At 36.4% G+C, this 27,476-nt stretch overlaps 2 long non-coding RNA genes across 2 annotated transcripts in view; one reads left to right on the top strand and one right to left on the bottom strand.

The window, feature by feature from the left end:
- Positions 1-732: 732 nt before the first annotated feature.
- LOC131031179 (uncharacterized) lies at positions 733-19,793 on the bottom strand. The gene is made up of 4 exons (XR_009102986.1): positions 19,617-19,793; positions 18,164-18,236; positions 1,045-1,149; positions 733-919 (listed from the first exon to the last, which is right to left on the bottom strand). It is a non-coding gene; the product is annotated as an uncharacterized LOC131031179 (long non-coding RNA).
- A 358-nt stretch (positions 19,794-20,151) lies between these two features.
- Positions 20,152-27,476, top strand: part of LOC131031184 (uncharacterized) — a 58,128-nt gene continuing 50,803 nt past the window's right edge. Inside the window, exons 1-2 of the long non-coding RNA XR_009102987.1 lie at positions 20,152-20,432; positions 20,569-20,675. This is a non-coding gene — a long non-coding RNA (uncharacterized LOC131031184). The remainder of the gene's footprint in view (positions 20,433-20,568; positions 20,676-27,476) is intronic.

Consider the following 27,476-nt stretch of genomic DNA (forward strand, 5'->3'; position numbering starts at 1 on the left):
ACTAATTTAGTCATATATTTAATCACTAATTTAGTCATTGATTGTTGTTATCTGGTCATTTATTTAGTCATGATAGTCACTAATTTAGTCATATATTTAGTCACTAATTTAGTCATATATTTAATCATTAATTTAGTCATTGATTGTTGTTATCTAGTCATTTATTTAGTCATGATAGTCACTAATTTAGTCATATATTTAGTCACTAATTTAGTCATATATTTAATCATTAATTTAGTCATTGATTGTTGTTCTCTAGTCATTTATTTAGTCATATTAGTGATTTATTTAGTCATATATTTATTCATTAATTTAGTTATATATTGAGTCATTAATTTAATCATTGATTGTTGTTAAATGGTCATTTATTTAGTCATCATAGTCATTATTTTAGTCATATCTTTAGTCCTTATTTTAGTCATATATTTACATCCATTAGTAGTATATTTAATCAATTTTATTTATTGGTAGTATATTTAACCATTTTATAATGCAAAAATAATATAACATTAAACTCAAACTAGATCATAAAAGCAAATAAAAATATTACATATACGAACAAGCTACATGTTAGAATTAAAAGATTGATTGAACATCATGACAAACAAGGTAATTTGCAATAAAAAATATATAATGCAAATATGTATATATAAATCAAGTTATAAGATTTCAAATCTTATAACTGCATATTTTTATGAAAACAACCAGAAGGAAATATTTAATTTTCAACATGTTGGAGTTGTAGTGTTTTTCAGCATGCCATATCTAGAATGACCACTTGTAGATGCAATTGCCCAACAATGTTTTTCAACCAAACAAGAAGCATCCTATATTCTTCATGTTTCTCATGTAGCCTGAAAGATAGAAAATATTCAACCAAACAAGAAGCATCTCATATTCTTCATGTTGCTCCTGTACCCTGAAAGATAGAATAGAAGGGTAAGGATATTCTTATTGGTAGTATACTTGATATTGGAGGAAAAATGAGAGCCAACGAATGCTTCTAATTAAGAAAAGAATTAATGATATACAAAAAAAGCATACCTTTTCCGGAATCTCGCAAGCATCAACAACTATCAAAACACATTCTCCACCTATGGTTGCCATATGCACATTCATCATCATCATCGAACCTAACTTGTGCACTTTCTTTTGTATCACTCCAGGCGTATCATATCAAATCATCCGCAGAGTTGCAAATTCAAATTAAAATCATATGAGAAACAATAACCTTGAGAATTATTCAAATTTGTAACAATTTGTGGGTCTTACAAAATGTAAACATGTATTACATAAACAACTTTCATTTTTTTTAACTACATAGATGAACATAACTGCCCACAATTTAAAGAAACTAAAATGAATGAACCTTTGTACTAAATGATTTCAAATAGATTTTACAAGAAAAACTTTCTAAAATAAGCCAATTGATCATTCCCTTTTTTACAAATAGCATGTTCACTCATGTAAAATTAGCTAGTGGAAAATTTTGTATCAATGTGATTTTCTAATGAGTAATGTTATTTGATATGGTAACTTGTTATAGTATTATTGTTAGTGTTTATCGGGTAGTTGTTACACATATAGCGAACATAGTAGACAATGAATGCTTATGATAGTAAAAGACCATAGGATAGTGATGCAAAGATTCTTGGAGTTGCTCTCAGTCACCTAGTTGTCTTTCTTGTTCTCTCCAACCTTCTAACTCCTCAAGCCCATCCAATGGTACTTGGTAAGGTTTATGCTAGTTATACCTCCAAGTCCTAATCCACTTTGGCTTGCCTCCAAGGTATAGCCACTTTTTTTTTACAACAATGCTTCCTATTGAGGATTCCACCTCAATCTCTATCACACCTTCCCAATGCTCCAACAACCTCTGCAAAGGATCTTCAATCACAAACTTGTTCCATGAGTGTAAATGAATTTGACACAGTGGTTTTTGTGTCTTCTAAGGGTTTGATCACCTTTAAATCCATTTTCAAGCCTTCTCAAGCCCACTTTGTCTATACTGAGCTCCAAACAAACCTAATTCAATTAGGCCTCCTTTTACTGTTTTCAAGGCTGAAGTTCACATCTACCCACACAAGGCCCCCCAAAAATTACATTTATGAGTACCCTTTTCCTAGTTACATACACTCTTGAAAAATGACATCTGGGTTCTCCATACACATGGGGTTTCTAGAACTGTCCTATTTTTAAGGGTTTTAGGGCTACCCGGGTGACTTGCAAACTTGGCCTTAGAAAGCTTCACCAGTCAAAACCTCTGCACAAAATAATCATGGATTCTTAAATTTTATTCAATGGTATCTCCAAACATGTATCAATTTTTTCTCTACCAATCCATGTGTGCTCTGAAAATGCACATCTTATGTTGTCCTAGTCTCACCAACTCCTAGTTGTGAGCCTAGGGTATCATTGTAAAACCACCAAAAAGGTCTACAAAGCCAAAAAACCTATACTAAACATATGTACAGACCCTAACCTATCATTCCACTAGATTTCAACCGGTGCCATCAGTGGGTGCTCAGGTTAGAGCCATTTATTGCTTAAACCCTAGCCTACAAGGGTTGTGTACCTAGTTCGCAGAGAATGGTTTGAATCTCTGCAACCAGACATAATCAAACCTTTAAATCTACCTTGATGGAAAGTAGATTCACTATTACTTCATACCCTATAGGTAGGTTCCTCTAACAAGTCCGTACTGGACTGTACAACACAACAAAAACAAGGAAAAATAGTAGAAGCGGTGTAAAAACAAGGTTTTTTGCTTACAAACAAAACTTGCTCTGCATTCCAAACTCTTCCAACCTATACAATGATGATGTCTTTGGATTTTAGCATCATGATTTAGTTGGTTAGAACCAACTTCTTCACCACCAACAACATAAAGTGCAACTTTTTGCAATGTTGCAAATGTTGCTTAGCATTTTACATCTTTTTTATTCTTAGGATGCAACCTTGCACTCAAGTGCACTCCAAGGCTCCAAAGGCCCTCTATACATTATAAGAGACCTAAAACAATGCATTACAACCTTATTACATGATGACTCTATGTGCACCTATGAACAACATCAACATTACATCTTTCTAGGATATCAACATCCTGAACACAACAAAAGCTTGGACAACTCAACCATGACTTCATTAAGTCCCAAATGGTTGGTCCACTTATTACAACATGAAAGAAAACATAAAAGAATTAAGAACAAACTAAAATTTCCATGGAGTGATAGGTGCCCTGCACCATACTCCCCTGGGACAAAGAACTCAAGTCCCTTGAGTTAAGAGGTCTGCAATTTCCACACCATGCTGAAGTATATCTGATTCTGACATCCACATAACATCTGATTCAGGTAACCCTTCCCACTTTACAAGATAATGCTTGTATACCCCTTTCCTTGTCTTCTTTATTACCTTGGTGTCCAAGATACTTTCCAACTTGACTAGTTGGCTTGGTGGCAAATCTCTCACCCAATCTTTAGTACCATGTGATGAAGTGTCCAACTGATGTGTTTGTAATTCTCCCTTGTATGGATAGAGATCACACACATTAAAGATAGGAGAAATACCCAAGGTGGGAGGGAGTTCAACTTCATATGCATTTTGACCGTATTTATGCACCACCTTGAGAGGCCCAATCTTCTTCATCAATAGCTTAGTAGGCTGCCCTTTTGGAAGTCTCTCTTTCCTTAGGTATGCTAGGACCAAATCTCCAATCTTAAATTGCACATTCCTTCTTGTTTTATTAGCATTCATCTTATACTGCTCAGACTTTTGTTGTAAGGTCTGTCTTACCTTATCATGCACTTATTTGATTCCTTCTGCAAAATTCTCACCTTGTGCACTCTTAGGTGTCATAGAACTGAGATCCCTGAGCTCTAGTATGCCCCTAGGATGAAAACCATACAATATTTTAAAGGGAATTTTACCTGTACTTCGGTTAACTGAATCATTGTATGCATAGTCTGCCTAGCCAATTACCAAATCCCAAGTCTGCCCATGCTGTTTGGTGAGGCATCTTAGTAGATTACCCAAGGATCTATTTACTACCTCTGTCTGACCATCTGATTGAGGATGGTAGGCAGATGAAAAAGATAATTTTGTGCCCAACTTCCTCCAAAGTGTTCTCCAAAAGTGGCTTAAGAACTTTACATCTCTGTCACTGACTATGTTGATTGGAAGGCCATGAATTCTAACTATCTCTTTGAAGAAGAGTCCTGCAATGTAGGTGGCATCATTAGTGCTTTTGCAATGTATAAAATGTGCCATCTTGCTGAACCTATAAACCACTACATACACACTGTCAAATCCCCTTGGAGTTCTTGGTAAGCCTAACACAAAATCCATGCTTAAACATTCCCAAGGCCTCTGAGGTATGACCAAAGGTTGGTACAGACTTGCATTACTTGATGAACTTTTTTCTCTTTGGCAAATTGCACATTGTTCTACAAACCTTCTCACTTCTGATTGCAACTTGGGCCAATGGTAAAACCTACTAACTTGCTCCATAGTTTTATCTATGCCAAAATGACCTGCTAGACCTCCTTGTTGCTTTTCTTGAATAATGTTTTGTCTCATAGAACATTGGGGAATGCAAAGAAGGCGTCCTTTGATCAGAAAACCCTCTTGTATCATATAATATGAATAAGAAACATGTGAGGTGTTAGAAAATAAAGAGAAAACAACATATATCTCAGCAAAGTCTTTATCATCCTTGTAGAGGTCTTTTAACTCATTCCTTGTAGAGGTCTTTTAACTCATTCAATCCCACACTTTGCAATTGTATCTCCTGCATAGTCATGACTCTCCTACTTAATGCATCAGCTACCTTGTTTGTAGTACCCTTTTTGTGCTTGATAGTGAAGGTGTAGGATTGTAAGTATTCAACCCACTTTAGGTGTCTTTGATTTAATTTCTCTTGCCCATTAAGGAAACTAAGGGCATGGTTGTCGGTATAAACTACAAACTCTTTGGGTAGCAAGTAATGATGCCACTTCTTCAATGCTTGCACCATGGCATACATCTCCAAATCATATGTGGAGTATCTTTGCTTGGCTTCACTCAATTTCTCTGAAAAGAATGCTATAGGATGATCTTCTTGACTCATAACAACCCCTATTGCCCTTTGGCTAGCATCACACACTACTGTAAACAACTGACTTAAATCAGGCAATCTAAGGGTTGGTAACTTTGCTATCTTAGCTTTCAACAATTCAAATCCCTTATTGGCTTCCTCTATCCACTTAAATTGACATTTAATCCCTCATTTAATGGTGTTAAGGATGGGAGCACAAACATGGCTAAAGTTTCTCACAAACTTCCTATAAAAATATGTCATTTCATGAAAACTTCTAACATCACTTATGCACTTAGGTGCAGGCCAATTAAGTATTTCCTCTACTTTACTTGGATCCATCTTTAAACAACCTTGTGAAATGACAAAACCAAGGTAATCTAACTCTGTTGTCAAGAACTCACATTTTTCAAGGTTGATTTTGAGTTGAGCCTCCTTCAACTTCTTCAAGACCATCTCCACATGCTTAAGGTGTTCCTCCTTGGACCTGCTGAAGACCAAATGTCATAAAGATACACAATAACAAACTTGCCAATAAACTCAACTAAGACTTCATTCATGAGCCTTTGAAAGGTACTAGGTGCATTGGTGAGGCCAAAAGGCATCACCAACCACTCATATAGGCCTACATTGGTTCTAAATGTTGTCTTCCATTCATCTCCAGGTTTGATTCTTATCTGATGATAACCAGACTTCAAGTCCACGTTTGAGAAGTAGCATGCTCCACCTAGATTGTCCAATAGGTCCTCTATCCTTGGCATGGGAAACCGGTATCTTATGGTGATCTTATTAATTGCTCTTGAGTCAGTGCACATCCTCTATTTTCCTCCCTTTTTAGGCACTAGAATAGTGGGAACAACACAGGGACTCAAAATCTTTTTAATAAACGCTTTGTCTAAGAGTTCTTGCACTTATTTGGCAATCTCCTCATTTTGGCTAGGTGTCATTTTATAGGCAGATTTGTTAGGTAGATTTGCCCCTGGTATCAAGTCTATTTGGTGATTAACATCCCTCATTGGAGGCAAAGAAGTAAGCATATAATCTCCTATAACCTCTGCATATTGCTTTAATAAACCTTGCACTTCTTGAGTTACTTCACTCATTGGATCTTCCTTAGCTTCATCTTTAGGCTTTAGCACTATAGCATGGACCTTATTACCTTCTTGTTTTAACACTTTAAGAAACTCTTTGCCACTCATCAACATAACACTTGACCCTACTTTTTTTTCCTCCTTTGGATCAGGTAATGGATCCATTTGATACTTCTTATCATTCTTGGTGATGAGATAACTATTCTTTTCTCCATCATGATAGGCTTTCACATCATATTGCCATGGACAACCCAAGAGCAAATGACAGGCATCCATAGGCAATATGTCACATAGAAGTTTGTCTTTGTATTCACCAATTTCAAAGTCCACCCATGCTTGTTCATCAACTAAGACATGTTGACCCCAGTTGAGCCATGATACCTTATAGGAAATGAGATGAGGCAATCTTTTCAGTTTGAGCTTATCCACCATTTCAACTAAGACAATATTCTTTGTGGAACCTGAATCCACAATCACCTTACAAATTTTTCCATGTGACTTACAAGTGGTCCTAAATAGACTTTTCCTCTATGGTGGGTCTTGAGCTTGGGGTATCTTTAACATTGTTCTTCTCATCATCAAATTTTCCCCATTTGTCACTGGCCCTGGCTTGCTAATTGGAGAGGTCACACTTTGAGTGTCCTCCTCTTGCACTAAATGAGTCCTCTCATTCATGTATGAACTTGAGGATTTTCCTGGGCATCTGCTCATGGTATGTCCAACTTGGTTACAGTGGTAACACCTACCAGTAAAGACTGTATTTCCTCTCCCCGAGCTTCCAAACTTGCCTCTAAAAGATCCTCTATATGTCCCTCTTCGAGAGTCCCCACTTCCTTCTTGGTTTTGATGCTCTTCATTTCTTGAAGAACTCTTCCCTCTGCCAAAGCTTCCTCTGCCCCTGAAGTTCTTACCACCTCTATGCTTTTGATTTTTCTCACTTCTCCTTTTGATATTTTCCTCTGCCCTTAATGCCAACTGAAAACACTTGTGAACAGTGTCTGGTGTGAGGATGCTTATTTCATCTTGTATGTTTTTCCTAAGACCATTCATATATCTGGCCAATTTCTCCACTTCATTCTCATGTTTCCTAGCCCTCAAACTTAATTTGTGGAATTCCTCAGTGTATGCATTGACATCTAATACCCTTTGTTTCAAATTTTGCAGTCTTTTGTGGATTTGAACTTCATAATCCCTTGGTAGTAATTGAGCTTTAATCCTTATCTTCATACGCTCCCATGAAGTTATCTTTTTCTTACCTACTTGTACCCTTTCTTCTTTCATCATGTTCCACCAAACTAGGGCTGATCCCCTCAATCTTGACTTGGCTACATTTACTCTTTTCTCCTCTGCTACCTCCTTATAATCAAAATGATTATCCAGTGCTTCTATCCAATCTAATAACTCCTCTCCATTGAGATTTCCTCCATAGGTGAGTAATCCATCCAAATTATCCTTGGAGACAGATTTGACTGCATCCAAGAATAGTTTTTGGTCGTGAGGAATTTCCGCTGTTGTTTGGTCCTCCTCATCTTCCACTTCTTCATCTGTCTCATCTCCCCATTCTGTATTAACCTTCTCCTTTTCCTTCTTAGTATCTTTGGTCCCTTTATTTTCTTCTCGAGCCTTCAATTCTTCTAACATCTCTGTCACCATCTGTCGAATGGCTTCTTGAGTCATTGCCTTAGGCATTTAACTTGCTTTCGATTCCTCACAGTCTGACATAAACCAATGTTTCAAAGGGTGGCTCTGATACCACTCTGATGCAGAGACTCTTGGAGTTGCTCTCAGTCACTAGTTGTCTTTCTTGTTCTCTCCAGCCTTCTAACTCCTCAAGCCCATCCAATGGTAGTTGGTAAGGGTTATGCTAGTTAGACCTCCAAGGCCTAATCCACTTTGGCTTGCCTCCAAGGTATAGCCACAAATGTTTTACAACAACGCTTCCTATTGAGGATTCCACCTCAATCTCTATCACACCTTCCCAACGCTCCAACAACCTTTGCAAAGGATCTTCAATCACAAACTTGTTCCATGAGTGTAAATGAAGTTGACATAGTGTCTATGGTGTCGTCTAAGATTTTGATCATCTTTAAACCCATTGCCAAGCCTTCTCAAGCTCACTTTGTCTATACCGGGCTCCAAACAGACCTAATTCAATTAGGCCTCCTTTTACTATTTCCAGGGCTTAAGTTCACATCTACCCACACAAAGCCCCCCAAAAATTACATTTATGAGTACCCTTTTCCTAGTTACATACAATATTGCAAAATGGCATCTGGGTTCTCTATACACATGGGGTTTCTAGAACTATCCTATTTTTAAGGGTTTTAGGACTACCTGGGTGACTTGCAAACTTGGCCTTAGAAAGCTTCACCAGTCAAAACCTCTGCACAAAATAATCATGTATTCTTAAAGGGTATTAAATGGGGTCTCCAAACATGTATCAACTTTTTCTCTACCAATCCATGTGTGCTCTGAAAACGCACATCTTTTGTTGTCCTAGTCTCACCAACTCCTAGCTGTGAGCCTAGGGTATCATTGTAAAACCACCAAAAAGGTCTGCAAATCCAAAAAAAATACACTAAACATATTTACAAACCCTAACCTATCATTCCATTGGATTTCAACCAGTGCCATCAGTGGGTGCTTATGTTAGAGCCATTTATTGCTTAAACCCTAGCCTAGAAGGGTTTTGTACCTAGTTCACAAAGAATGGTTTGAATCTCTGCAACCAGACATAATCAAACCTTGAAATCTACCTTGATGGAAAGTAGATTCACCAGTCCTTCATGCCCTGTAGGTAGATTCCTTTGACAAGTCTGTATTGGACCATACAACACAACAAAAACAAGGTTTTTTTGCTTACAAACAAAACTTTCTCTGCATTCCAAACTCTTCCAAACTGTACAATGATGTTGTCTTTGGCTTTTAACATCATTATTCAGTTGGTTAGAACCAAATTCTTCACTGCCAACAACATAAGGTGCAACTTTTTGCAATGTTGCAAATGTTGCTTAGGATTTTACATCTTTTTGATCCTTAGGATGCAACCTTGCACTCAAGTGTACTCCAAGGCTCCAAAGGCTCTCTATGCATTCTAGGAGATCTAAAACAATGAATTACACCCTTATTACATGATGACTCTATGTGCACCTATGAACAACATCAGCATTACATCTTTCTAGGATATCAACATCTTGAACACAACAAAAGCTTGGACAACTCAACCATGACTTCATTAAGTCCCAAATAGTTGGTCTACTTATTACAACATGAAAGACAACATAAAAGACTTAAGAACAAACCAAAATTTGCATGGAGTGATAGGTACCCTACACCAGATAGCCTATTTGTTCATTATGTTTCTCTATCAATGACATGAGAATGTTATAACCCAAGCCATAGAGATGCAAGAAATCTCTTAACAAGAACAATGGAAAAGGGTTTCTAAAGCAAGGGTAAGAAAAATGAATGAATATAGCCATTATGAATGATAACCTACAACCAAGGGGCAGCAAGAATATATTAGATGTAGCCATTTAAGGATAGTCAATGACAAGTTAGAGGTGAAAATAAAGAAAATACAGTTTTGGCACAAATGGGCTTTAAGAGCATAAATAAGAACACAACAACTAAGAAAGATTAGTTGCAGCATATGAAAAGTGTGAGGAATACTGAGCTTTCAAGTACACAATAAAGAAATCCCAACGGACACCAAAAGAGCAACAAAAAGATCATTTTCAGATATAGTGATGAATATCAAAAGAGTAGCAAAAAGATCATTTTCAGATTTAGTGATTTTCAGATTTGAAAGCAGCCCATACATAGTGATTTTCAGATTTGACAGAAGCCCTTAAGACATTAATTTTTAGATTTCAGAAGCCCTTTATGACAGTCCTAAACTTGATGGCAGCAATACACAAAGCTTGGGGAATTTTGGAGCTTAAAGAGTGAAGATGTAGCAAACCATAGTTTAGAAGAGAAACTAAGAAGATGAACATTATAGGCAAATATTAGAGTTGCAGCATTAAAGTGATAAGACAATCATAATGTTATTGGAGATGAGAGCCAAAGATACAAAAAAGAGAACAAGCCTTTACAAATGAGCAATAAGGACACAATGAAGATGACAAGTTTAAGACATTGAGTCTTCAAGTACAGTTCTCATAGTGGTAGTGCAGTAGTTAAAATCATTAGAAAGCATAGTGATAGGGCTTCTATATACACCAATAAAGACAGTCTAAAGGCTTAAAGGAAAATTCATTATGATGGAAAGTCACAATAGGCATAGAGATCACTCATTAAGGAGAAGCCCTGTGATTGTCAGCAAAGGAAAAAGATAGTATAGTAAAGGCAGTCAATCAAGAGTCTTCTACAATCTTTACACGAATATTCAAGAGAATGCAGTCTTCAGGCCCTTTTGACAGTCAAAACAGTGAGCAAACCACATACCTCACAGAGATAAACATTGAAATATACAGCAAGGACTCAAAGATAGAAGTCAAAATCATATGGAACAAACTCAAGGCTTTAAGGATCAACAAATCTTTCAAGATCATTGAGGGGCAGATCTATGCACAGATCAATGAGGCAAGATTGAACATAGAGCTCAAAGAGATAGCAGTCAAATACATATGGAAAAATATTCAAGGATAATGAAAAGAGATTGATAAGAAAATATATAAGTACTCAAGAAGTAAGCCATATTTTTAGTCAGATTTCTTTTAATTTTGATTTGAAAATGAAGATTACATTCTTATTTCATAGGCAAACAGTTGAACTGCCAAAACAACTATTTTTGGAGCAATGGTGCTTTGTATATTTACCTTCCTTGTCAAAGATTGCCACTATCATCATATTTTGATGTAATATGATTACCTCACTTATTTTCTCAGGGGACTGTTGAATACCCTTTTGACAGTGATCTTTTTGTGCAAATTCTTATGTTATTGTTGTGACTTTGATGGTCAATACTATTTTTAGGTTGCACTCTTCAATTGGTTTGACTCTCTATGTTGCACGCTTTTCCCATTTCTTCACTGTTCTTACAATGCTTACTGTGTTACTATATTGCTCTATATTTTCTTATAGGCCTAAGACTTTGTGACTATGATATGTGTTGGACATTTACACATTCTTGTGACTGCTATAGTTCACTGTTCTATATGAGAGCGTTTTTGTTTAATGCATGCACCTTCACTGTTGTCATATATGGTCACTGTGAATTGACTGCACTTTGGTTGCAATAAATTTGTTCTTTTCTTTTATCCTATAATTCACTATTATGACACCTTTAATCTCCTGGATTGTCATAAGATGCTTAGACTGTATATTTGTCTGTTGAGGATAGATACTTCAACTCTTCTTTTGAGTAACTATCATTCCTATCTCCATGCTTGCATTTATGTGTTGAGATATTGCTTGTAATGAGCCTTTATCTCTTGATTCATTAATCATATCACAATTGCTCTGTGGTTTGTTGTAGCTCTGCATTTACTGTCTTTTGTACCTGGACTAACTGTATTTTTGAAGTGTTGATTGTATTCTTTTCTTGAGACCCTACTATTTCTTAAAGTTTATTGTTTCAACTTCCATGCTTTGCTCCGTTACACTAAGGGAACATGACATCTACTCAAAGCTCTTTTTAACTAGGATCCCTTGGATGATTACTTTGCTCTTGGGGAATGGTTCTTGTGAAATGTAACCTGCAATGTAAACCTTCCTTTGCATCTTTAGGGTAGGGGCTTGCATTGCTTCTCATTGTGACCTTGGTGCTATATGAAATCAATCTTTGTCTCTAATCTGCCCCTTCACTGTTCCTGTGTATTTACTCTTGAAATCACTGTCCATCTATATCTCTTGGCTGCTTTCAAGGTGTTTTGGTACTGCTCACTATTTTTGAGGTTGATCCATGACTATCATATACATTTATTTGATAGTATATGTGTTTCTAACTGTGATTTGGCTTCAAGATTGTCTTGTGATCTTGGATATCTTCATAAACGTCTGTTGATAGATCCATTGGCTTTAGAGTGTGTTCATTGTGAACTGTTGAGTACTTTGTTTGTTTTGTATGGTAGTAAAATCACTGTTATTTTGTCCTTCAATGGCTGTCATTAACTTGACAGGGACACTAATACATCTGCCTCAGAAAAATGCTAAGACTCGCTCATCTATCCTTGGGACTGTATTTGCATGATAGGTGCCTTTGGTGACTGCTTTGACAGTACTCTTCAAACCCTTGTGACTGGTGATCTTTTTAAGATTGTATTAAGATTATGATCTTTCACGATTCACTATCATTCTAATCACTGTTCTTCATGAATGCATTCCACAGGGACTTTGCTCCTCACTGTGAGTTTGTTTGATTCCCTTTTATCCTTGAATATGTTTCTTCACAATATATCCCTTTGCTAGGGTTTGTCTTTTTAAAAAAAATCATGTGATTATCATTGTTTCCTGTTACAGTGATTGCTTCTTTTTTTCTGACTTTTTGTCCTTAGGTTCTGGTCTTTTGATGCTTCTTATATTTATGCCTTGGAAGAGTGAGCTTTGACTCATGCCATTACATTTACTATTTTGATTCTTCTAAAAAATCATTCTCTGCTTTGGCTTGACTTTTCTAAGACTGTGATAGGATAGAACTTCTTCAATGGCTACTCATTGTATTCCAGCTTGTGTCTCATCATTTGCAGTAATTATGCATTTCATCCATGATATACATTAGGTTGTATTTTCTTTTATACATTATTGCCTTCTTATCTTTATATAGGGAACTCTTGTAGGTCTTCATTATCATTGATTTTACTATGGGGTTGTATCAATTTGTTATGGAGTTGATATTAGTGCCTTTGTGGCTGCATTCTTCCATGAGGACTGTATTTTGTCCATATTCACTGCTTTAGAAATAAAGACTGAAATTGTTCTTATTATATGCTCTTTGATTGATGCATGGGCTAGAACTATGTCTTGATCCCTAAATCTTTGATGTTCGGTGTCATCATGGAACTTCTGATGGACTACTATATAGCTTTAAAATATTAGAAGAAGATCGTAACTCATAACTCATCAAACATTGGTTTACCAAAAACCTAAAAGATCTTATCTCTTATGCATGAAGATACTTTTCTCTTTGAAATGAAATAATATATTTAATAAAGAGGAAATGGACTTATCTTTTGGTGATGCAATGCATGAGCATTCTATGGTCTAAATAAAAGCATCACTTCTAACATGGACCTGCGCCTTCTCAATGATACTTAACTGACTCTTAGCTCTTTGAAAAGCCGATCAAGCTAAAAATGATTGAATACAAATCTCCCTTCTAACATGTGGCTATTTCACTTTCCTCCTTAACTGCTACTTGGCTGCTCTGTACTGCCACATGCGAGGACTTCCTTAAGGATTGGGTAGCATCTGTACACAAGACCTTGCATGGGAAGGATCTCATTTTCATGGCGAAGGCATGAAACTGTAACAAAACTTTCAATGAGCTAAAAGAGAACCCTAAATCAACGTTGAAAAAGGCTCTCTCAACTTTTACTTTTCCCTCTCATCTCATGCAGCGTGGAGATTTTCTTTTCTTTTTTCCTTCAATACTTTTAAATCTTTTCCTCTAATCATGCATGGTCTCCACTTGAGTAAAATTTTCAACGTGGGATATTGAGAGCAGATTTAAAGCCCTTTTTGAAAGATTTTGACCGTGAAAATATTAATTAAATTATTGTAGTCCATCTTTAATGATTTAAAGATGCTTGATTTTAAATTAAATCCCTTAAAAATTTTAAGTCCTCTCATTTCAAAATCTTTGTTTTTACCATGAAGACGTGAAACCTTGTGAGAGGCTATTTTTAGCTTTAAAGCGAAAAATAGGTAACAACTACATTGACTAATATAGTGAATGAAGGGATCCCAACATCAAAAGAGCAGTGATAGTAAGGTGCAATGGCCAAAATATCAAAGGAGGTCTAAAGTGACAATGAATTCTCATTCACTGTCATCTTTAGAATGTCAAGATGACATAGCAACTTAAAGAAAATCATAGAAGTCACCATCAAGACAAAGAACATTGCAAGATCACTGTCATCTCACAAAGTCTCAAGCCATGGTAAAGTGCACTATGAAGTCATGAATTTATGAAATGAACACTCAAAAATATAGTGCCATGATATTTTTGTAGCAAAGATATTTTTGTAATACATGATCAAGTAAGATCACAAACCAAAAGGTAAATTTGTGATAAGACAGTGAGCTGGACTTGAGAGAGAGGTACACACAGAGATCTAAAGGTAGCAGCATCAAAGGGTTGTAATGACAGTCCATAGCCATAAGACATCTATTTCTTGTTTATGAAGATATGTTTTCATCAATAGGAGACAAAGGGTTCACTGAGTGGGTTCTTTTGTTCAAGTTTAAAATCTATGATTAAAAGTCAGGAAGAACAAAGCCTATTGTTGCTATGCTAATTATAAAGTTTCCTATCAAAACCTCATAGGGTTAGGTCATTCATTGCTTAGCTTGATATTATTGATAAGAATGAAAAGGCATCCTCACACATCAAAGACCTAAATCACAGTCACAGAACAACTTCAAGACCATAGGAGTTACTCCATCTATGAAAATTAACGTGTGTTTTATACTTACTACACTTTCCTTAAATGCACATTTCCAAGTAATTTTATATTAATTTCTATAAGATACCATTAAATATGTTTTTCCTACAATATTTCAAAACAAAATATGATTTTGTACAATGTTTTCCGATCTTTGGGCTCCTCAAATTACTACAAAATCTATGAAGCATTCTAAAGGATGGTGATTATGGTAGCATCACAATAATCTAATACAATATGTCATCGGTTAAATAAAGGAGAACAACAGAATGATAAGTTGTATCAAACAAAATGAAAAAGGCATCTAGATTGAGGATATACAAAGTGTTATCAGAATAAATCTATCAACTATCCTGGACAAAATCTTAGAACATTAATGACAGTGACAGAACCTGCTGCAAATTATTATCAAAACAACACTCGCTCTATAAATTTATTATACTATATTCTTTTCAGAGACAGTCTTATTCACATCAGCCTTTCCAAACATATGCCTACAAGTTGAAGAGAATAATGTAAAGCTAGTGCGATTTCATTTGCAGATTGTGCAGTTTGGTTGTATCAATAAGCCAATCATAGATACCCTCCAATTATTGTGTTGATTGCAATCTGTTGTAGCTGGAATATCTCTATTTTTCCTTTTCTAATTGAATCTTTTGGGGGCACACTACACTGTATAAAACTTATAGTACTATCAAATGCAACATGAACGTGTTCATGCTTTTCCAAGCCACCAATATTTTCTTGAGGTTGTGGAAAAACTCAGTCCTTAAATCTCTCTGTAATTTTTATGAAAACACATTCTCAATGAAGTCTTTGTTTGTGTGAATACCCACATACATGAATTAGAAAACACTTTTTAAAAACTGATTTTCTGCTACCCATAATAAAATAGTATGTTTGGATAGCAAATATCATGTGCAGAAACTTGTTCACTCAACTCTCTCAGTTGGAATCCAGTCAGAGAACAATAAGACAATGGAGATTTTGTGGTGTTCATGTTGATTGTAACAGATTGGCCTACATTAATATGCATGCACAAAGTGATAACAAGCCTACCAAACCAACTAGCAAGAGTCACTGCTTGAAGACATTAATGATTGCATGAAAGATTGTAGCAGCATTCGAGACAAACCATTGTAGCCCCAACACAGATAGAAATGAATGAATGAAGGTTTATTAGCAAATCCATCAAAAGGGCAAATATATTCAATTACGAGGCCTATCAAAGCATTCTTTGCAGAAAATACTATGATTGAATCAAAAGAACACAGTGCATAAAAGCCTAAAAAAGTTTATAAAGACACAAAAGATAGTTGTGAAGATAAAGATGCAGTCACATGAAGGGTCCAATAACCTTGCAGAGGGACAGTGGTTAGTCAAAGAGCATAATAGTGAAAATCAAAGCCCTCAAGGCTAGACAAAGACAGTCCAATCATGAAAGTATAGTGAAGAAGGACAAGTAAATGACCTAGAACAAAGATATAGCAGCACTATCAAAGCAAAATCCCTGTCATAAAGTTAGGACAGTCATGTGCAATGGGTGCAGACCTCAAAAGATGAGAGCGATTTTGATGATAATAGTAGAGCGATTTTTGACACTTAAAAGCAAATTTGACCTAAAAAAGGATACTTTATGGATATGCCTATATATTAGCAGCAATTTGCGTCCCAAAACTTTCATTTTTGGAACATTTGGGAGTTTCTCTTAGCATGAAATATTTTTTGCCCGACATCTGAGATCTTGGAATCTAATCAATCATTTGATCATCATGCAACATTAGTTTGAAGGCAAGTCAAAGGTGGATTTTTAGTTCATGAGCAGCTGTGACCCTAAAATTAGATAGTTTTTGAAGAGTCATTAATATGCAGCATATCAGTTGTTGAATCGTTAACTGATATGATGCATATTAATGACTCTTTCATAAACTAGTTGGTGCGTTTGTCTTCATACATATTTACTCTAATGTTGCAATCTTTTTAGACATCAATAAAAACAAGTTCTTAATTTAGGGATAGCCTCTTATCTGATCTAATGACAAATTTTGATATGTTTAGGAATTGATTCATCTAGTCGATACCTATAGAGTTTAATTGTGCTATCAATTTTCTTTACTCATCTCTATTCTTAGGTATATATTAATCTTTTGGATATTTTGTCTCAATGGCATTATGTATAGCTGCTCTCATACCGTATGACTATTTATGAATGGATCTCTATATTTATCAATAGGCACACTACCCTTGCTAAGACTATTGTTTTCTTGGTCCAGCTGTGTTCTTGCTTGTAAGATCTCTTGGCCTGCCTTCTCTCTGCATTTTGGGTTCTCTTCAGATTGCCTTATTGAGGTGGCCCTTCCTTCTCTGTCAGCAGAGATGGATGGTTTTGGAGTTAACCTCCCTCCTATTGAGGTAGAGTTGGGTGTTGTAGTGCAACCTGGGTATTTCTATCCTATAGAGGTGGATAAATACTTTGTTGTTGGAGGTGCGGTTATTAGATGCTTTGAGGGTGTTGGTGTCAGGCCTGTGGTTTTGGGAGCCACCTCAAAACCCATTTCTAAGGTTAGGGGTGCATTTCAAAACTCCCATGTTATGGTTTAGTTTTTGGTGGTTTTGGGAGCCATTGTAAAACCCAATTTGAAGGTTAGGGGAGCCTTTCAAAACCCTCTTGCTTATCTTTGGCTGGATGCTAACAGTTTTGAAGGGCCCAGCTTAGCTAGTGTTTGTTTTTGGTTAAGGGCCAGGCTAGCCTTTTGCTGCCTATTTTTTCTGAATATGGGTAGGGGATCCCAAAAAATTCGTAATGTTTGGATGTGGGAGTCTATCGACTTTATCTATTGTTCTAGGTTGTGAGGCTAGCAGGTTTGGTGTTGGCTTTTGTTTGGTTTTAGTTGTGCTTTCTTTTGGCTAGTTCTAGCCAGTTTTGCTGTTTTAGTTTGCTGATTTTATTTGCCTATTTTACCGGTATAAGTTTCTTTGTAGGTTCCAGATTGTGACAAAATCTGAGGGGTTTTGGGTCCCTTTAAAAACTTGGTGTACGGAGTTTCTGGTCCCCTCAAAACCTGTTTTCCCTTAATAAAAATAAATGGAAGCTACAGTAATGTACAAACCCAATCATGTAAAATGATTGTACATAGATGAGGTATTGACATTGCATTAATGTAAACAAGAATTACAAATGGCCCTATACCTATTTATCTAATTAAAAAAATGACCCGGACCCGATCCCAATCACGTATTCCCTAATTTAATTTGAAATCGATAAGCACAGGCATAGAAAAGTAAAAAATATAATACCAACTCTACATGTATGAAATATGTGGAAGTAAATACATCCAAAACCAGGGGAAAACGATACATTTAAGGTCAGAGGCAAGATGAATACATACTTGTAGTCCTTGTATTAGTCGGAGACAAGGGTAGACACGGGATGAAAGAAGATGTTCTTTGATAAGCTTCCACCTGGGTCATGGAGATGCAAAATGTCTTTTTAGAGGGCCTTGTAATGCAGACAAACTTCACACCATTCATTTGCCGTTTAATATGCTAAAACATTTTTTGTAGAGATCCCTTAATGTAGACAAAAATACACTCTGCACCATTCATTTTCCCTTAGCTTGTGTGAGAAGCATCTCCAGAGACAAAGAGCAATGGATTAGGCTTGATCTCAAACATAATGCTAGGCTTAATCTGAGTCAGAGTACCATTCACAGTGTTTTGAAACAATCAAAATAAAGACAAAGCGGATTCACTAAACAAAGAGCATCACTATGATAAACACAAGAATAGAGCATGAGAAACATAAAGCATTCACTAATGCAGTCAAAAGGTTCATTTGTTTGGCAATTATCAAAACAGTGCATGAGATCATGGAGGTCGACAGAGCCTAAACCACATGGGATTGAAAACAACAAAGGCACTTAATATGGTAGTCATTTACAAGCTACCAAGAACTATCATAGAGACAAATCATGGATAGAAGATACCTAAGACAACGATCAGGCTACAAGTAGAGGTGAATGAAGTGACTATAGAGTAGATACAAAGGAATTACAGTCCATAAAATCTATATATGTCATAGAACAGTCGGGAATAATGTATTACAGTCCATAAATTCTATATATGTCATAGAACAGTTGGGAATAATGAGTTCTATCATAGACAAAGCCCAAATGAAATAGGAGCAGTGCATAAGACTGTCCTAAAGCAGCAAGAGCACACCATAGGACACAATACAATCAAAGACTCTAGGACAGTGACGATGCAAAACATGGTCACAATCATTGAGGACATGACAATAAAATCTATATCATCCTGAATGACAAAGAGATCACACTCCATATGACTGATATAAGTTTGGCAGAGGTCTACACTAGGTGACGATCGAGAAATATAACAAACAACAGAAGCACCAGGTGTGTGGGAGTGTTTAAGAGTTTCAGTAACTAGATATTGGTGTATACTTGCACGTTGTTATTATTCCTTACTATTCAAGTATTGTATGAGTCAATATATTCAAGGAAAACTTGTAGGGTTTATGAATATTCTGGAACAGGACATTATAAAAATTAGCAAAAGAAAATGTACACCACTATTGATGGCAGTAAGAGTTGATATCTCTTTACCTTCTTTCCTAAAAAGGTCATTATCAATCAAGGTATCAAGAGGATACATACCAATAAAACATTTAAATCACCTAAACATCTTTACACCTCTCAAGCCCAGGGCTTCCTATTCTATGTTGGGCATCGCTTACAAATTGTCAAAAGAACCAACATTCAACCTATCTATCTCCACCATCATTTATTAAAGCTAAATGGGGTAAGGACCCCCCTTGCACACCTGTGAGTGTCCTCCAAGCAACTAATGGTTCAGACAAGCCACTATATTTTGTACAGCGACAACATTTGACATCCTTGCTTTCTAAAGGTTTTGATAAAGAGTGAAGTAGCTGATGATCTGCTTCATTTGATTCAGAAACCTATTGTAAAGCATGTCATTTATTAGTTCCTGCTTGTAGGAAACTATAGCGGAGGAGTTCGAATTAACTAGTGATTAAACTAAGTTGCAACAACCAATCAGGAACAACCCTTTTTAAATATTTCCTTTCCATATGCTACTTCTATAAGTGAAGTTGCATATTTTTTATGAGCATTTTTAGATAGAAAATGTTTTGGTCATCTGTGATTGGCATTCCAGAGGACTGACAGACTTTTCTAGAGGTGTTCACAGTTTTCTATACAAGAGAATGCACGACTACTCAAGGGAGGGCGAGAAAATATAAGTCTTGGAGTATTCAGTTTTGGACATGGCACTGCATATTCTGACATCGCTGATGATGTCCCAGTCCCTGTTGCCATTACCCTCCACTTGTCTCTGCATTACATTCAAAACCGCTTATGGTACAAACACATTTTTTGCATGTACTGTGTAAATAGTCCACATACCTTGACAGGTCAAGCATGCTTGGCCTCTTCTATGTCACCTCCTTGTATGGACAGCTAACCTTTTGACAAAATCCATTTCCCATAAATGTTATTTCCTTAGGCAAATGAACCGTTTGTTCTACAGGTTTAGTTCATTTTACTCCATCCTGTCAACGGACACAATGTTGAACCAATTGTCATGTTAGGGTATGTGAAGAAATTGTTCCTAGAGGTATACAAACATTTTCAGTATATGCATCATAAAAATGCAGCTACCTATGTCTTAATCTTTTCTGATTAATCTCTTTTATGTTTTGGATTCTTGTATTTATTTACCCTATCTTGTATCTATGGTGGTGTTGTTTAAGGTTAATAGTCATCATAATAGACGTTGAAATATATGGGGGAGAAAGAGACGGATGGAAGGCAGCCTCTGCAACTTTGTACGGAAACTCTGATGCCCTCGGTACCATGGGTAAAAAACATGAATGGCTTTGTTTTTTCTCATATTTAGTGCTTTGTTTGCCTAGTTTGCAAATCAGGTATTTATGTTTCTGTATTATTTGGGTTTTTGCAAATCAATGATTTAAGGATTTATTCTCATCCATTTTCGGTAAACCACACACCACCTAGGAAATTTTATGGTATTTTTTGTTGTTAATTAGTCTACTTGACAAAAATAACGATATGGGTCATCTATAATTTTTGCTATAGCTAATGGGTTTTGACGTTTATTCTCAATTAAATTCTTATTGTTACTGGTGATGGCACAAATGATGCACTAGGAATCACAAATAGGGCTTGCCATGGGCATTGACGCTTTTGTAACATTAATACTTTTTGAAGAAAGTGTTACAGGCTCAAGTGAAAATGTATAACGTGAATTAAGCATGAGATTAATTTCTAATTTATTAACAGTTAGAGAATGTACTTAAAAGACTAAATTTGGAGACCCTAGGTGTTGATTCAGATGTTTAGTTTTTTTATAACATCAAACCTAGGATTACAAAAATCCGAAACCCTCATATTTCTCATCAAGGTTTTTTAGATTACAATTTTAGGTATTTCATACATTGTTAGATTTTATAGAGGTTTTGAACATTTTCAGGCATTTCATACAAATTAAGATGAGAAAATTCTTGGAGGTTGTGTGTGACGCCAATTCTCTTAATTCTTGGGCAGTCAGAAGGGAAGGGCTTGTATTTGTTTCTTCAAAGTTCTTTGCACACCACATTTCTCCAATGGATACATCTGGATCAATCAACGATTATGAGTACTTAGGATGAGTCTGGAAAATATCCTAGTGGCTAGATGACACAAGACTCTTAACTCAAATTGGCCATTTGCGGCTACCTGCATCCCTTTTCTCTTGAGAAGATATTTACATTTATATTACTATTTTTTTCATCAAGACCCCAATATTTCAATGATACCAATCATTTTCCTTCACTTTTACTTATCTAGTGACAATGTGATGGTTCTAAGGTGAATAGTGCAAGAATCCTCACAGAGTTGTGAGGAAGCTTATTTGGTTTCAATGGAAGGAAGCACTACAAGAGGCATCTACTATGGAGACTATTATTAGTATTGTAAGGTGTGTATCAACTAAAACATGTACCAAATTCTGATTTTTTTATACTAATTGCTTTATGACTCTTTATGGGCCTTCATCCATACCCTATTGCAGTAGGAACACGCATAATTACCATTGAAATACTGCTATCATTTTTCTACTGAAAGGCAACCAGTACTAGAGGTGAACTTTTGTTATAAAATTACTGTTACTATGTATAATGGTATATAGTCAATAAATGCACAGAATTACATGTGCCTTATGTTTGCAATCTTGCGAATATAATTAAAAGTTTTCCCTCATTTTTTGTTTCATGTTCTCTAGTAGTCAAATCCGAACATACAGCTAATTAGCTATGCATTTCTCAAGCTTATAAAAGCACAATTTGATTTTTGACAATTTTTCTTCACTAATGTTGGCATGCAGAGCCTAAGGCACATGCAGGAAGCTGATTATTTTGGAAGATTTAAATAATTCGGTCATTGGTACTATTGTTACTGCATTATGGCCAAGAAAAAAACATATATCTCCTAATGGTTGCCATACTTCTCCAGTCCAATGTAAATATTTTAGGGTCATATCCTTTAGTAGAGAAATGACTCAATTTAAAACAAGCCTAATTTGTTTTTTTTAATTTCTCTTCTTAAAACAAAATCATTTTATTAGCAATTGCTAAAATGATATAGTTATTGTAGTTACTTTATGTATCTTTTACATAACCTAGTTACTCCATACAACCACAAATTGCATAACCAATCCTTCAACAAAATTTCCTTGCCAAGTATGACTGGAACTACGCTGCAATGTAGCCCTTGTTAAAATTGATGATATTTCACAGCTGAAAAAGAGATGAATATTTGGTTTAGGCATTTTGTGTAAGAGATCACAAGCCTTGTCTATGTTGTCACATTTACATACATGTCTAGGTAGGGCAATTACAAATATAACACCTAGCAAATCTCTTTCCTTCCTTTATTTTTCAAAATCAATAACAAATTTGATTCTATGTCCAGTGTGCCCTTTTTCCTCAAGCTAATTTTTATTTGGTTGATTTTTGATTTAGATCTTGACGACAGACTGTACTCCTTAAGTTCAAGACTTATAACCAGGAATATTCAATGTACTTTTGTGACTAAAAATTCAGTGCTAGATCTTTTTTATGAGTTTTGTGCAATAATTTTCCTGTTTAGTTTGTATGATGATAGATCATGTGCTTCAAAGACTTGGAATCCATAGACAAAAATGTCAAAGATTTTGGTGTATATCCTACAAGCATTCCAGCCCATGAACCATATTTCTTTGAGGTGTTTAGTAAAATAGTCCAGAACCTTGTTTATGGGTCCACATACTACAAACATATATACCAAGGTAGTGATGGACTTGAAAAGCACTAAGAGGGAGGGGGGGTGAATCAGTGACACCAAAAACAATACTACTTTAAACACTGACCGATAGATATACTTAACAAGTTTGTTAAACACTATGCATGCAATCCAAAATGATATAAAAGCATCCACAATAAGTAAAACATTCACCATAACACAAGTGTTTATACGTGGAAAACCCAAATGGGAAAAACCACGGTGAGATGGAACTCACAAGTTAACTATCTGCAGTAATAGATAACTGATCGGTTAAGGTCTACAAAAAGTTGCTTTACTAGGAGCGAATCTTGTTAAAGATCCCAAAGCTTAGTTAAAAGATATACCTTGTTAAAGGTACCCTATTAGGAGTAACCTTGATAGATTTTTTCTGAATCCAAACTAATGGATCACCTGGTTAGAGGATTTGTACAATGAAGCTTGTTAGAGCTTACCCGGTTAGGGGATTTGACTTTTGTTGTGATTAGAAAACAACAGGTGGTGTGATCTAGTAGTAGCACAACTTGCTTGAATAGATCCTCTTCTCTGCACTCAAAACTTCATTACCAACATACTCTGGAACTTAACACTTATGCCTTTGCATCAAATCATCTCATGTCATATCTCCTTTGCTCATACAAAATAATTCATTGTGATGTCAATATATAGACATTTAGATTTCATGTCGGCCTTTAGAAATCATATCATGATTTCCTAGGTGCAGTGTATCTGGTCAAACAACCATAACTCATCACAAAAATACCGCCAAAATTTTTCAGTTAGGATAACTCATCACGACCAGTGATAACTCATCACATAATCAATGAATACCGGTTGGAACAACAATACCAGTTGGAGTTAAACATATAAACCGTTTCTCCTTTGATGCTCCTTTGATAATCTTCGCTGGATCTTCAGGTTGATGTTGAGTTATTTATATCAATATATAAATACACACCGGTTGTCTCCATGTATATATCGGTTGTCACCATGTACCGGTTAGATATAAACTTCTAGTATACCGGTTGCAATATGAACAACTTTGAAGTCACACCGATAGACAATATGAACATATGTGTGTGTATGTGTTTCATCAATGACAACATATGAAGTTATTCATTACAATCATCATCAAGCCAACAATCTCCCCCTTTGGCATTGATGGCAACACTTAGAAAATTTTACAGCGATACCACTAAGTGTGCTTACAAAAAAATTTGTACACATATTTCTACTCCTACTCCCCCTTACTACATACAACACACATACATATTTCTACTCCCCCTTTGAGAACAATGCCAAATTGAAAAACAAAATACATATATATATATAGAAAATTTTGTATCAAAATGTTTTACATATACAAAAACTTGAAAATCTGAATCAAGATGTATGCAGTGCAATCCTTAGAAAAATATCACTAAAGTTACTCTTCAATTGAGAAAAAGCATGTTCCCATGTCTCCAGCAAGTTCTCAGTGATCTCAATTGTGGTCATAATCTGAGTACAAAACTCTTCCATTGAATCAAGTGTACATGTCTCTGGAGAAGCCTGTAAAGCGGAAAATCGCGATCGAACCCTAGTTGCTCTCCCCTCTTCCAACTCCGAGGAGAGAGAAGGGAGATTCACTAGGGTTGATGGTTTTCACTTAGGGGAGAGACTTTACATTCAAAAGAGGGGTTGAAACCCACAAGATCCAATCCCACACAATGCAAGATTGGATGCTAAATGTGTTTCAAGGGTTAAGAAAGCAAGGCTACCCTCTTTTGTAAAGAATGTTGATAGATGAATTAAGCTAGGAATGCATAGAAAGTGACAAAGATTCTCTTATAAACTGAGATAGGGATATAGGATGAAGTTGCGGACCTGGAATTAGCAGTAAAATGTCGATACAGCGCTGTCCTGCAAATTTGAGCAAAAGTTGTCGGGACGATGGCGCTCGGCGTGCACACGGTCTCCGAAAAATCCGTGAAACGAAGGGGGATCTGTTCGTCTCTGCACAAGGATTCCAGATCTTCAATTTCAGCCGCGTACCTGCAACCTACACACAGAAAAGCGAAGACGATTGGGGGGTTAGGGATTAGGGGTTTGCCTTTAGGTCAAACCCCGGTTTTGGAATTAACCAAGAAATGAGAAATGTTGTAAATGTAAATGTCTGTAATGTAAAACAAGTACTAATACCTTGTTGTAAGGATGTTTGTATCCTTATGTGCGAAGGTATAGATGTTGTTGTTTTTTGTATGTTTGTATGTTGTACGTAGCATGTAGTATGTGATCTCCTCTTCAATGGTTGAATCCTTGTCTTGAATGCAACACTTAGCCTTGAATAGAGACTTAGAATGATCAATTGCTTGAAAGAATACTTGAATGCTTGAATGCTTGAGTATAGTTTCCACGCTTTTTCCCATCATATCGAATGAAAGAGGAAAATGTAGTTTATATACTTGTCAATTAGGGTTAATAGACTGATTTTCCCGACCTTAGGCCGACCAGGAAAGATAATTTTCCAATTTGCAAACATAAAGACCCGAAGTCCAAAAGAGACCGGGCCCAAAATAGGACCCAGGGATTAGGGCGCTGGGCACCATGGTCCTGGGGGACCAGGGTGCTGGGCGCCCTGGTCCTTCAGGACCAGGGCGCTTGGCGCTCTGGTCCCACCTCTCGGGACAGCAGGGTGCAAAGGAGGTTCAGGCCAGGGTGCAAGAAAATGCAGTTTTCAGTGTCATAAGCAAGTTTCGGGGTCTCCATTCAGGTTGCATGTTGCGTCGCCATCGTGAAGACCCAAATGCAGTCGAAATTGCAAGTGTCACAATTTTAGGACGCTACATTTAGCCCCCACTTTAGCGGGAGTATAGGCGTATGCTCATACTTCCGGTAAAGTACAAGGAAACAACATTGAAAGACTTTCACCACGTCAAGGAGGCAAGATACACCAAGCCCCCAGTGGACTAAGGATCTTACGACTTCGATTGACAAAGTAAAAGGGAAGATCACGAGGGAGAACCATGACTGTCAGTAGTAAGGTTCCCTCACTATGAGTCATGCAAGAAAGATATCAAAAAATTTCAAGGCAAAGCTAAATTTGTCAAGAAATTTTCAAGTATCTTGAAAAGATATGAACGGGATGTATGCCCCCCTACGTTAAAGCGATCACACACGCCTCACCGGGGGTGATTGCTTTAAGGTAGTGATACATATAAGAAATGAGAAAGGAGCACGTTATCACAAGGATTTAGCCCCCAAGTGTGAGATAAGCCCAAGGATAATAGACACAAAACATAAAGCACGAGGTGACTTCGCTTTCCTCGGGGTCAGTATGCTGTATGATAATTCATGTATATCATATGTATGTATGCATAATTGTTCTTCATTCCCCAATCAAGGAAGGTCACCTAGAAGAAGGGAACACATGTGTCTTTTGAGTCAACATGAGAGAGATCGAGAGATCTCAATACTTTGCATCGTCTTCAAGTAGACAACACTAAGGACAACAAATAGAAGAATGAGAATAATATATAGAAGAAGTAACAAAAGAGAGGAGGAGAGAATCTGCTATGCTAATGAAACTAGTCTAGCATGTCATCTACCCCCCGATCTTGCTGATCAATGTTTCGGGAAGGCAGGGAACACGCTAGAGGAGGAACATCCAACACAGCAGATGGAGCTATCACAAGATCCAAACAAGGGCTATGTTCATGTTCTGAGCCACATTGTTCTTGTCTAGGAGCTAGGATAAATGCTTTAGAAAATTCGTTAGATAAATGGTTATCAATATCAACAAGTTCATATTCACTATCAGAATGAACAGGAGAAGTAGCATTTTCATCATGAATAACATTTTCATCTATATCATCATCAAGATTTATAAAAATAGGATCTTTAACTCGCACAGGATCAAGACCACCATGCATCTTATGTTTAGGAGATTTCGGCTCAATCGTCGGCTGAGGAGAAAATGGAATAATGCTTGTTGAAGGTGTTTTTGGGGATTGCAAAGTTTGAGCTCTAAGACGACGCTTTCGCTGGCGTTCACGTGCAGAACGATTTCGTCTAGTCTTAGTAGGAAGATTAGGAGATTGAGGAGGAGGAATGTTCTCATCCTTAGCACTTGGGTGTTTAGGTTGTGGTCTCTTAGGTTGAATAATAGGAGAAGAGGAAGGTCTCTTCTCTCTATAAAAGGAAGGAGGAGGAACTGCTCCATATAAAGGAGGAATTTTTGGTTTAGGAAGGAGACCAAGTCCATCATGACGAGGAGGGATAGGTCTACTTTTAGGAAGTTTATTAGATATAGGCATAGTCACATCCATAGGGATGGGTTGGGAATCTTCTTGAGGAAAGACAT

The sequence above is a fragment of the Cryptomeria japonica genome, chromosome 8 (assembly GCF_030272615.1).
Source record: "Cryptomeria japonica chromosome 8, Sugi_1.0, whole genome shotgun sequence".
In the NCBI taxonomy this organism is placed as follows: domain Eukaryota; kingdom Viridiplantae; phylum Streptophyta; class Pinopsida; order Cupressales; family Cupressaceae; genus Cryptomeria; species Cryptomeria japonica.